Source organism: Salmo salar, unplaced genomic scaffold (assembly GCF_905237065.1).
Source record: "Salmo salar unplaced genomic scaffold, Ssal_v3.1, whole genome shotgun sequence".
Lineage (NCBI taxonomy): Eukaryota > Metazoa > Chordata > Actinopteri > Salmoniformes > Salmonidae > Salmo > Salmo salar.
In genome coordinates, this window is record NW_025549554.1 from 13,034 (window position 1) to 26,066 (window position 13,033).

Here is a 13,033-nt window from a genome sequence, read left to right on the forward strand (position 1 = left end):
TTATCACTATTACTAGTATAAAAAAAAAGGCTATTTCAAATGAATTGTAGATATTGTATTTTTCACTGTGCTGTGTTGAAACGGCATGTTACAGGATGTGTTGCTGGTCCAAAGGTTGAACCAATAGAAACAGCATGTTACAGGATGTGTTGCTGGTCCAAAGGTTGAACCAATAGAAACAGCATGTTACAGGATGTGTTGTTACAGTTTTGTTGTCCATGAGTGAGGGTGTTGTTGTATTGATGTCCTTGTTTCTCTCATGTAATACAATACAACACTGTACCAGAATCTACAACAGAGTGATATTGCAGTATTTCCACAGTACTACACCTGCCAGTACAGTGTTGTAGCTGCTCATCCTGAATGAATGAATCCAGCATTTGATTCAAGCTTATTGAGCTGACAGGCTATTCTGGTGGTATTGAGCTGTACTGGTGTTATTGAGCTGACAGGGGCTATACTGGTGTATTTGAGCTGACAGGGGCTGTACTGGTGTTATTGAGCTGATAGGGGCTGTACTGGTGTATTTGAGCTGACAGGGGCTGTACTGGTGTTATTGAGCTGATAGGGGCTGTACTGTTGTTACTGAGCTGACAGGGGCTGTACTGGTGTTATTGAGCTGACAGGGGCTGTACTGGTGTTATTGAGCTGACAGGGGCTGTACTGGTGTTATTGAGCTGACAGGGGCTGTACTGGTGTTATTGAGCTGACAGGGGCTGTACTGGTGTTATTGAGCTGACAGGGGCTGTACTGGTGGTATTGAGCTGACAGGGGCTGTACTGGTGGTATTGAGCTGATAGGGGCTGGGAACAGGGCAGGGAACAGGGCAGGGAACAGGGCAGGGAACAGAGCAGGGAACAGAGAAGAGAACAGGTCAGGGAACATAGCAGGGCAGGGAACAGGGCAGGGAACAGGGCAGGGAACAGGGCAGGGAACAGGGCAGGGAGCAGAGCAGGGAGCAGAGCAGAGCAGGGAGCAGAGCAGAGCAGGGAGCAGAGCAGAGCAGGGAGCAGAGCAGAGCAGGGAGCAGAGCAGAGCAGGGAGCAGAGCAGGCAACAGGGCAGGCAACAGGGCAGGCAACAGAGCAGGGAGCAGGGCAGACAACAGAGCAGAGCAGACAACAGAGCAGAGCAGACAACAGAGCAGAGCAGACAACAGAGCAGACAACAAAAAAGGGAACAGGGCAGAGAACAGATCAGGGAACAGAGCAGAGAACAGAGCAGAGAACAGAGCAGGGAACAGAGCAGGGAACAGAGCAGGGAACAGAGCAGGGAACAGAGCAGAGAACAGAGCAGGGAACAGGGCAGGGAACAGAGCAGAGCAGGGAACAGAGCAAAGCAGGGAACAGAGCAGAGCAGGGAACAGAGCAGAGCAGGGAACAGAGCAGAGCAGGGAACAGAGCAGAGCAGGGAACAGAGCAGAGCAGGGAACAGAGCAGGGAACAGAGCACAGATCAGGGAACAGATCAGGGAACAGGGCAGAGAACAGAGCAGGGAACAGAGCAGGGAACAGAGCAGGGAACAGGGCAGGGAACAGATCAGGGAACAGAGCAGAGAACAGAGCAGGGAACAGAGCAGGGAACAGAACAGAGAACAGAGCAGGGAACAGAGCAGAGAACAGAGCAGGGAACAGATCAGGGAACAGATCAGGGAACAGATCAGGGAACAGAGCAGGGAACAAGAAAAGGGAACAGATCAGGGAACAGAGCAGAGCAGGGAACAGAGCAGAGCAGGGAACAGAGCAGAGCAGGGAACAGAGCAGAGCAGGGAACAGAGCAGAGCAGGGAACAGAGCAGAGAGAGAGAGCAGAGCAGAGCAGGGAACAGATCAGGGAACAGATCAGGGAACAGGGAACAGAACACAGAACAGAGCAGAGAACAGAGCAGGGAACAGAGCAGGGAACAGAGCAGAGAACAGAGCAGAGAACAGAGCAGGGAACAGAGCAGGGAACAGAGGAGAGAACAGAGCAGGGAAAAGAACAGAGAACAGATCAGGGAACAGATCAGGGAACAGAACAGAGCAGGGAACAGAACAGAGCAGAGAACAGAGCAGGGAACAGAGCAGGGAACAGAGCAGGGAACAGAGCAGGGAACAGAGCAGGGAACAGAGCAGGGAACAGAGCAGGGAACAGGGCAGGGAATAGAGCAGGGAACAGAGCAGGGAACAGAGCAGGGAACAGAGCAGGGAACAGAGCAGGGAACAGAGCAGGGAACAGGGCAGGGAACAGGGCAGGGAACAGGGCAGGGAACAGGGCAGGGAACAGAACAGGGAACAGAGCAGGGAACAGAGCAGGGAACAGAGCAGGGAACAGAGCAGGGAACAAGAAAAGGGAACAGATCAGGGAACAGAGCAGAGCAGGGAACAGAGCAGAGCAGGGAACAGAGCAGAGCAGGGAACAGAGCAGAGAACAGAACAGAGAGCAGAGCAGAGAGCAGAGCAGAGAGCAGAGCAGAGAGCAGAGCAGGGAACAGAGCAGGGAACAGAGCAGGGAACAGATCAGGGAACAGGGAACAGAGCAGGGAACAGATCAGGGAACAGAGCAGGGAACAGAGCAGGGAACAGAGCAGGGAACAGAGCAGGGAACAGAGCAGGGAACAGAGCAGGGAACAGAGCAGGGAACAGAGCAGAGAACTGAGGAGAGAACAGAGCAGGGAAAAGAACAGAGAACAGAACAGAGAACAGATCAGGGAACAGAACAGAGAACAGAACAGAGAACAGAACAGAGAACAGAACAGAGAACAGAGCAGAGAACAGAGCAGGGAACAGAGCAGGGAACAGAGCAGGGAACAGATCAGGGAACAAAAAAGGGAACAGGGCAGAGAACAGAGCAGGGAACAGGGCAGGGAACAGAGCAGGGAACAGAGAACAGAGCAGTGAACAGATCAGGGAACAAAAAAGGGAACAGGGCAGAGAACAGAGCAGGGTAGGGCAGGGAACAGAGCAGGGAACAGAGCAGGGAACGAGCAGGGAACAGAGCAGGGAACAGAAGAGAACAGAGCAGAGAACAGATCAGGGAACAGAGCAGGGTAGGGCAGGGAACAGAACAGAGCATAGAAAAGAGAACAGAGCAGAGAACAGAGCAGCGAACAGAGCAGGGAACAGAGAACAGAGCAGGGAACAGAGCAGGGAACAGAGCACAGGACAGAGCAGGGAACAGAGCAGAGAACAGAGCAGGGAACAGAGCAGAGAACAGAGCAGGGAACAGAGCAGGGAACAGAGCAGGGTAGGGCAAGGAACAGAGCCGAGAACAGAGCAGGGAACAGGGCAGGGAACAGGGCAGGGAACAGGGCAGGGAACAGAGCAGAGAACAGAGCAGAGGACAGGGCAGGGAACAGAGCAGGGAACGAGCAGAGAACAGAGCAGGGTAGGGCAGGGAACAGAGCAGGGAACAGAGCAGAGAACAGAGCAGGGAACAGAGCAGGGAACAGAGCAGAGAACAGAGCAGGGAACGAGCAGAGAACAGAGCAGGGTAGGGCAAGGAACAGAGCCGAGAACAGAGCAGGGAACAGAGCCGAGAACAGAGCAGGGAACAGGGCAGAGAACAGAGCAGAGAACAGAGCAGAGAACAGAGCAGAGAACAGAGCAGGGAACAGAGCAGGGAACATAGCAGGAAACAGGGCAGGGAACAGGGCAGGGAACAGAGCAGGGAACAGAGCAGGGAACAGAGCAGAGAACAGAGCAGAGAACAGAGCAGGGAACAGAGCAGAGAGCAGAGAACAGAGCAGAGGACAGGGCAGGGAACAGAGCAGGGAACAGAGCAGGGAACGAGCAGGGAACAGAGCAGGGAACAGAAGAGAACAGATCAGGGAACAGAACAGAGCAGAGAACAGAGCAGAGAACAGAGCAGAGAACAGAGCAGCGAACAGAGCAGGGAACAGAGAACAGAGCAGGGAACAGAGCTGAGAACAGAGCAGGGAATGAACAGTGAACAGAGCAGGGAACAGATCAGGGAACAAAAAAGGGAACAGGGCAGAGAACAGAGCAGGGAACAGAGCAGGGAACAGGGCAGGGAACAGGGCAGGGAACAGAGCAGACAACGGAGCAGGAACAGAGCAGAGAACAGAGCAGAGAACAGAGCAGGGAACAGAGCAGGGAACAGAGCAGGGAACAGAGCAGGGAACAGAGCAGGGAACAGAGCAGGGAACAGAGCAGGGAACAGAGCAGGGAACAGAGCAGGGAACAGGGCAGAGAACAGAGCAGGGAACAGGGCAGGGAACAGAACAGAGGACAGAGCAGAGAGCAGAGAACAGAGCAGAGAACAGAGCAGGGAACAGGGCAGAGAAGGGCAGGGAACAGAGCAGAGCAGGGAACAGAGCAGAGAACAGAGCAGAGAACAGAGCAGAGGACAGGGCAGGGAACAGGGCAGGGAACAGGGCAGGGAACAGAGCAGGGAACAGAGCAGGGAACAGAGCAGGGAACAGAGCAGAGAACAGAGCAGGGAACAGGGCAGAGAACAGAGCAGGGTAGGGCAGGGAACAGAACAGAGGACAGAGCAGAGAACAGAGCACAGAACAGAGCAGAGACCAGAGCAGAGACCAGAGCAGAGACCAGAGAACAGACCAGGGAACAGAGCAGAGGACAGAGCAGAGGACAGAGCAGAGGACAGAGCAGAGACCAGAGCAGAGACCAGAGCAGAGACCAGAGCACAGACCAGAGCAGAGACCAGAGCAGAGACCAGAGCAGGGAACAGAGCAGAGACCAGAGCAGGGAACAGAGCAGAGAACAGAGCAGGGAACAGAGCAGAGAAAAGAGCAGGGAACAGAGCAGGGAACAGAGCAGGGAACAGAGCAGAGAACAGAGCAGGGAACAGAGCAGGGAACAAAAAAGGGAACAGGGCAGAGAACAGATCAGGGAACAGGGCAGGGAACAGAACACAGAACAGAGCAGAGAACAGAGCAGAGGACAGTGCAGGGAACAGAGCAGAGAACCGAGCAGGGAACCGAGCAGGGAACGAGCAGGGAACAGAGCAGGGAACAGAGCAGGGAACAGGGCAGAGAACAGAGCAGGGAACAGAGCAGGGAACAGAGCAGGGAACAGAGCAGGGAACAGAGCAGGGACCAGAGCAGGGAACAGAGCAGGGAACAGAGCAGGGAACAGAGCAGAGAACAGAGCAGGGAACAGAGCAGGGAACAGAGCAGAGAACAGAGCAGAGGACAGAGCAGAGGACAGAGCAGAGGACAGAGCAGAGGACAGAGCAGAGGACAGAGCAGAGGACAGAGCAGGGACAGGGCAGGGGACAGAGCAGGGAACAGAGCAGGGAACAGAGCAGGGAACAGGGCAGGGAACGAGCAGGGAACAGATCAGAGAACAGAGCAGGGAACAGAGCAGGGAACAGAGCAGGGAACAGAGCAGGGAACAGAGCAGGGGACAGAGCAGGGGACAGAGCAGGGGACAGAGCAGGGGACAGAGCAGGGGACAGAGCAGAGGACAGAGCAGAGGACAGAGCAGAGGACAGAGCAGAGGACAGAGCAGAGGACAGAGCAGAGGACAGAGCAGAGGACAGAGCAGGGAACAGAGCAGGAGACCAGAGCAGAGACCAGAGCAGAGAACAGAGCAGGGAACAGAGCAGGGAACAGAGCAGGGTAGGGCAGGGGTGGAGACAGGCACCAAACCGTACAGACAATAGCAAGTAGAATAATAACTGTAAGGTGTTAGCGTCATGGTAACAATACATGTGGAATCCGTCTTGTATTTCTCCTGTGGCTCTTTGGGGCTTCTGATTATTTGACCTCTCACCAGGGCCAGACCTAGCCTTTGGGGGCCCTAAGCCACATTTTGTTGGGGGACCCCCCCACCTCACAGGCAAAGCTTTTCAGTCCTCCCCCATCCCTTTGACTGCGCAGAGAAAATGTTGCCGTTTTAAAGCTAATTTCCTGCAGTTCTACACATTTTGCCATGACTTACAGTATGCCATGTTAATATTATATATCAAGGCTTTATGACATCCGGCCGTGATTGGGAGTCCCATAGGGTGGCGCACAATTGGCCCAGTGTCGTCCGGGTGTGGCCTGGGTAGGCCGTCATTGTAAATAATAATTTGTTCTTAATTGACTTGTCTACTTAAATAAAGATTCAATAAAAAATTCAAACATTTAATAAAATGATATCTGAGTGAGAGTGACAAACAAAATCAATGGGGCCACCTGGAGGTCAGGCCCCCCTGGAGGTCAGGCCCCCTTGGAGGTCAGGCCCCCTGGAGGTCAGGGCCCCCTCGAGGTCAGGGCCCCTTGGAGGTCAGGGCCCCCTGGGCATGTGGCCTTCGTGCCCAGTCGATAATTCAACCATGATTACTACAAGTTTAGATGGCTAGACTAACTTACCAATCTAAAACAAAATGTAGCTGACATGGGCTAATTAGTGACTTTCAGTGACTGACATAACAAGAGACAAACTGCTGATGCACAACCAAAATTTCGAAAATTGTACCTCTGACCTTTGTGAGCGAACAGTGTTGTCTGCACGTAGCAGTTCTCTCCTCATTGTTTATGTTAATACCTGGGCAGTACGTCTTTGATAATGTCTCAGACAGCTCGCTCAACACTGTTTATGTTAATACCTGTACAGTACGTCTTTGATAATGTCTCAGAGAGATCTCTCAACACTGCACTGTTTATCTTGTAACCTGTACAGTATGTCTGTGTTGCAGTGTTGAAAGGGTTTGTTTTAATCCCTGTTATGATGTCATATAGCAACATAATTATGAAGAACAATTAATCTAAAGGGGGAAAAAAAGATGGCAACATGATTCATCATCTAATATCTAAGGTACGAACCTGGGGTTCCAGTCAATGTTCTCTCTGAGCTGAGGATATCTGAGGTAGAACCTGGGGTTCCAGTCAATGTTCCCTCTGAGCTGAGGACAACATGATTCATCATCTAATATCTGAGGTAGAACCTGGGGTTCCAGTCAATGTTCTCTCTGAGCTGAGGATATCTGAGGTAGAACCTGGGGTTCCAGTCAATGTTCCCCCTGAGCTGAGGACAACATGGATCATCATCTAATATCTGAGGTAGAACCTGGGATTCCAGTCAATGTTCCCTCTGAGCTGAGGATATCTGAGGTAGAACCTGGGGTTCCAGTCAATGTTCCTGGGGTTCCAGTCAATATTCCTGGGGTTCCAGTCAATATTCCTGGGGTTCCAGTCAAAATCTGCCCCTGCAGAGAAGCGCGAGATTGAACTTCACTCCTCAACTTTCTACAGTTTTCCCAGTAAGGATCGAACCCTTTTTTTCAATTTCCGCCTAAAATGACATACCCAAATCTAACTGCCTGTAGCTCAGGATCTGAAGCAAGGATATGCATATTCTTGATACCATTTGAAAGGAAACACTTTGAAGTTTGTGGAAATGTGAAAGGAATGTAGGATAATTTAACACGTTAGATCTGGTAAAAGATAATACAAATATCATCTTGGAAATGCAAGAGAAAGGCCATTTATTGAGATAGGATTCTATGTGTAATTTAGATATTGTCCTCAAGATGGCAACAGTGTGTGTGCAAAGTTTCAGACTGATCCAGGGAAGAATTACATCACCTTTGTTTCAAGTCTGCCATGAGCTTGCCCAAATGTGCCGAATTGGTCAATTAATACATTTTCAAGTACATAACTATAGAAAACATACAAAAATGCTATGGTAATAAAAAATGTAAATTACACACTCTCAGGAATGTCATACATGATTGATCATTAGCTTCCCTACAGAAAATACACTAACCTTCACACATCTAGATGGCCGGGCGGGTAGGTGTGGAGCCAGAGACAGCAGTGGGGTCAAACTGTAGAATCTAGTTCCTACATTTGAATATAAACATTTATTTTATCAAACAGAACTATGCTACATTTTATCTCTGGGACCCTCGGGATGACAAATCAGAGCAAGATTACTGAATGTAAGTACATTATTTACCTTCAGAGGTGAATGTATCAAACCAGTTGCCGTGACAAAAGTTTGTTGTTGTGCACTCTCCTCAAAGAATAGAATGGTATTTTTTTCACTGTAATAGCTACTGTTAATTGGACACCGCAGTTAGATTAACAATAATTTAAGCTTTCAACCCATATAAGACGTCTATGCCACGGAAAGTTAGCTGTTGTTTACAAAGTAATTCTAGTCACATTATTGCATGTTGAACAACACTATCAATGTTTCCCTTTACTGTGGAAATTGTGATCGAATCAACGCAATATTAGCCACTTTCAATGCAACAAACCGAAACAAAACAAACTATGCAAGACTTAGTATGCAAAACAAACCATACAAGAGAATTTGTTGTAGGCACAGCGCATCGGCGTAGGATTCTATTGCATTGACACACGACTCAGGTCAGTACTCTACATAGACCGGTGCACCATAACCAATCAGAGCTGCAGTAAGCCTATATGCAAATAGATCACTGTCATATATGGATTTGTGCCATTCACTTTGAACTGGACTGTGTTTACAGCATGAGCGATAGCGATTATTATGTGCTTGTTTTGAGATCAGAGCTGCATGTAGCCACGTGTGTACATTTGTTCATAATATTTGCTTGTTAGTGAGTTATTAGCCCAGCTATTGTTAATTTCGAGTCAACAATGAGGGAGTGGTTTCTTCCAACAAGAGCACAAAACCTTTACATTTCTAGACATTTTTGAAAAGCCAGTCAGGTAAAGAGCTTTTTTTTATGTCTTAGATAATACAGTGAACATCCAGAAGGCGAGGTCAGTACAGGTGCATCAAAGCTGGAACCGAGAGACTGAAAAACAGCTTCTATCTCAAGGCCATCAGACTGTTAAACAGCCATCACTAACATTGAGTGGCTGCTGCCAACATACTGACTCAACTCAAGCCACTTTAATAATGGGAAAATTGATGTAATCAATTTATCACTTGCCACTTTATATCATTGATATTAGATCATGTTTACATAACCTACATTATTCATCTCATATGTATATACTGTATGCCATACCATCTACTGCATCTTACCATCTTGATGTAATTAGATGTATCACTAGCCACTTTAAACAATGCCACTTTATATACTGTTTTCATAACCTACATTACTCATCTCATATGTATATACTGTACTCTATACAATCTACTGCATCTTGCCATCCTGATGTAATGTATCACTAGCCACCTTAAACAATGCTGCTTTATATGTTTTCATACCCTACAATACTCATCTCATATGTATATACTGTACTCTATACCATCTATTACATCTTGCCTATGCCGTTTGGCCATCACTCATTTATATATTTTTATGTACATATTCGTATTCATTCCTTTACACTTGTGTGTACAAGGTAGTTGTTGTGGAATTGGTAGATTACTTGTTAGATATTACTGCATGGTCGGAACTAGAAGCACAAGCATTTCGCTACACTTGCATTAACACCTGCTAACCATGTGTATGTGACAAATACATTTGATTTGATTTGTGATGTATTTTGATAGGTAGATAGATATTTTAATAGGCAGATGGTAGCATAATGTGTCTGATTCTCTGCAATAATAGTATGGGAATAATGACAAATGTTATTTTGTAAAGTGGTTTCTTGCATCAAACAACACAACAATGTTCAGTCACCTCCTTGTCTGAAGAACAAGTGGATAAACAGGTTAATGTCAAGCCCTGCATGATTGTTTTTCAAAAGTCTTTACATGGTAAAATGTTATGGGGTGCATTTTCTGCATTATTTATGATGGTAGACCAACATTATGATCAAATAGCCACAGTAGCCTACTTGACCACTATTAAAACTAACTTAAAGCGGGTACAGCCTCAGTGTTCACAGTAAACACGAGCTGGAATTTTCAAAACATTCAAGTTTGCGCTCAGCAGAACTGAAATTTGATCAGTGATGTCATTTTTTTGAGGGAACATTGGTGTGGACCAAGGTCATTCCTTGGTGATGTGGACACGGAGGAACTTAAAGGTCTCGATCCACTCCACAACAACCCCATCAATGTGGATGGGGGCGTGCTCTTTCTCCTGTAGTCCACGATCAGCTCCTTTGTCTTGCTGACATTGAGGGAGAGGTTGTTGTTCTGGCACCACCATGTCTCTGACCTCCTCCCTGTAGGTGGTCTCATCGTCTTCAGTGATCAGGCCTACCACCGTCATGTCATCAACAAACTCGTGCGCGGCCACGCAGTCGTGGGTGAACAGGGAGTACAGGTGGGGACTAAGCACACACCCCTGAGGGGCCCCCGTGTTGTGGGACAGCGTGGCGGATGAGGAGGGCATCACAGTGCCCTCCAAGTGTGCCTCCTCTTCCTCCACCCTCTCCTCCTCCCAACCCTTCTCCTCCTCCTATCTCTCCTCATCCTCCTCGTCATATTCCTCCACCTCCTCCTGTTCATCCACCACCTCCTCTTCTTCCTCCTCCACCACCACCACTACTTCCTCCTCCTCCACCACCACTTTCTCCTCCTCCACCACCTCCTCCTCCTCCTTTTTCTCCTGCTCCACGACCACCTTCTCATCCTCCTTCTCCACCAGCACCACCTCTACACGGCAAGCGGAACCGATGCTCAAGTCTGGAACCAACAGGACCCTTGAGCAGCTTCTACCTCCAAGCTATTTGACTCATCACATATGCTGCTGCTGCTGTTTATTATCTATCCCGTTGCCTAGTTACTTTAGCCCTACCTATACAGTATGTATAGGTACCGACCTCAATTACCTTGTACCCCTGCCCATCGACTCAGTACTGGTACCATGTGTACAGTGGCAAGAAAAAGTACTGTATGTTAATTAAGGAGGGTTAAGGAGTTAATTTGTGTTCTATTGTGTTTTTTATTTTTAATTTTTTTAACCTTTATTTAACCAGGTAGGCCAGTTGAGAACAAGTTCTCATTTACAACTGCGACCTGGCCAAGATAAAGCAAAGCAGTGCGACACAAACAACACCGAGTTACACATGGAATAAACAAACGTACAGTAAATAACACAATAGAAAAGTCTATATAGAGTGTGCGCAAATTAAGTAAGATTATGGAGGTAAGGCAATAAATAGGCCATAGTGGAGAAATAATTACAATTTAGCATTAACACTGGATTGATACATAATCAGAAGATGAATATGCAAGTAGAGATACTAGGGTGCAAAGGAGCAAAAAAATATATAAAAATATGGGGATGAGGTAGTTGGGTGGGCTATTTACAGATGGGCTATGTACATGTGCAATGATCTGTAAGCTGCTCTGTCAGCTGATGCTTAAAGTTAGTGAGGGAGATATGAGTCTCCAGCTTCAGTGAATTTTGCAATTCGTTCCAGTCATTGGCAGCAGAGAACTGGAAGGAAAGGTGGCCAAAGGAGGAGTTGGCTTTGGGGGTGACCAGTGAAATATACCTGCTGGAGCGTGTGCTACGGGTGGGTGCTGCTATGGTGACCAGTGAGCTGAGATAAGGCAGACTTTACCTAGCAAAGACTTATAGATGACCTGGAGCCAGTGGGTTTGGCGACAAATATGAAGCGAGGGCCAGCCAACGAGGGCATACAGGTCACAGTGGTGGGTAGTATATGGGGCTTTGGTGACAAAACGGATGGCACTGTGATAGACTGCATCCAATTTGCTGAGTAGAGTGTTGGAGGCTATTTTGTAAATGACATGACCGAAGTCAAGGATCGGTAGGATGGTCAGTTTTACGAGGGTATGTTTGGCAACGTGAGTGAAGGATGCTTTGTTGCGAAATAGGAAGCCGATTCTAGATTTAATTTTGGATTGGAGATGCTTAATGTTAGTCTGGAAGGAGAGTTTACAGTCTAACCAGACACCCAGGTATTTGTAGTTGTCCACATATTCTAAGTCAGAACTGTCCATAGTAGTGATGCTAGACGGGCGGGCAGGTGCAGGCAGCAATCGGTTGAAGAGCATACATTTAGTTTTACTTGCATTTAAGAGCAGTTGGAGGCCATGGAAGGAGAGTTGTATGGCATTGAAGCTTGTCTGGGGGTTTGTTAACACAGTGTCTAAAGAATGGTCAGAAGTATACAGAATGTTGTCATCTGCGTAGAGGTGGATCAGAGAATCACCAGCAGCAAGAGCGACATCATTGATGTATACATAAAAAGTTGGCCCGAGAATTGAACCCTGTGGCACCCCCATAGACTGCCAGAGGTCCGGACAACAGGCCCTCCAATTTGACACGCTGAGCTCTGTCTGAGAAGTAGTTGGTGAACCAGGTGAGGCAGTCCATAGTAGTGGAGGTGAGGAGAAACCAGGTGAGGTGAGGAGAAACCAAGGCTGTCGAGTCTGCCAATAAGAATGTGTTGATTGACAGAGTCGAAAGCCTTGGCCAGGTCGATGAATATGGCTGCACAGTAATGTCTCTTATCGATGGCGGTTATGATGTCGTTTAGGACCTTGAGCGTGGCTGAGGTGCACCCATGACCAGCTCTGAAACCAGATTGCATAGCGGAGAAGGTACGGTGGGATTTCAAATGGTCGGTAATCTGTTTGTTAACTTGGCTTTCGAAGACCTTAGAAAGACAGGGTAGGATGGATATAGGTCTGTAGCAGTTTGGGTCTAGGGTGTCAGCCCCTTTGAAGAGGGGGATGACGGTGGCAGCTTCCAATCTTTAGGGATCTCAGACGACACGAAAGAGAGGTTGAACAGGCTACTAATAGGGGTTTCAAAAATTGCGGCGGATAATTTTAGAAAGAGAGGGTCCAGATTGTCTAGCCCTGCTGATTTGTAGGGGTCCAGATTTTGCGGCTCTTTCAGAAGATCAGCTACCTGGATTTAGGTGAATAGGAAATGGGGAAGGCTTGGGCAAGTTGCTGTGGGGGGTGCAGAGCTGTTGACCGGGGTAGGGGTAGCCAGGTGGAAAGCATGGCCAGCCGTAGAGAAATGCTTATTGAAATTCTCAATTATTGTGGATTTATCGGTGGTGACAGCGTTTCCTAGCCTCAGTGCAGTGGGTAGCTGGGAGGTGCCCTTATTGTCCATGGACTTCACAGTGTCCCAGAATTTTTTGGAGTTTATGCTACAGGATGCAAATTTCTGTATGAAAAAGCTAGCCTTTGCTTTCCTTATT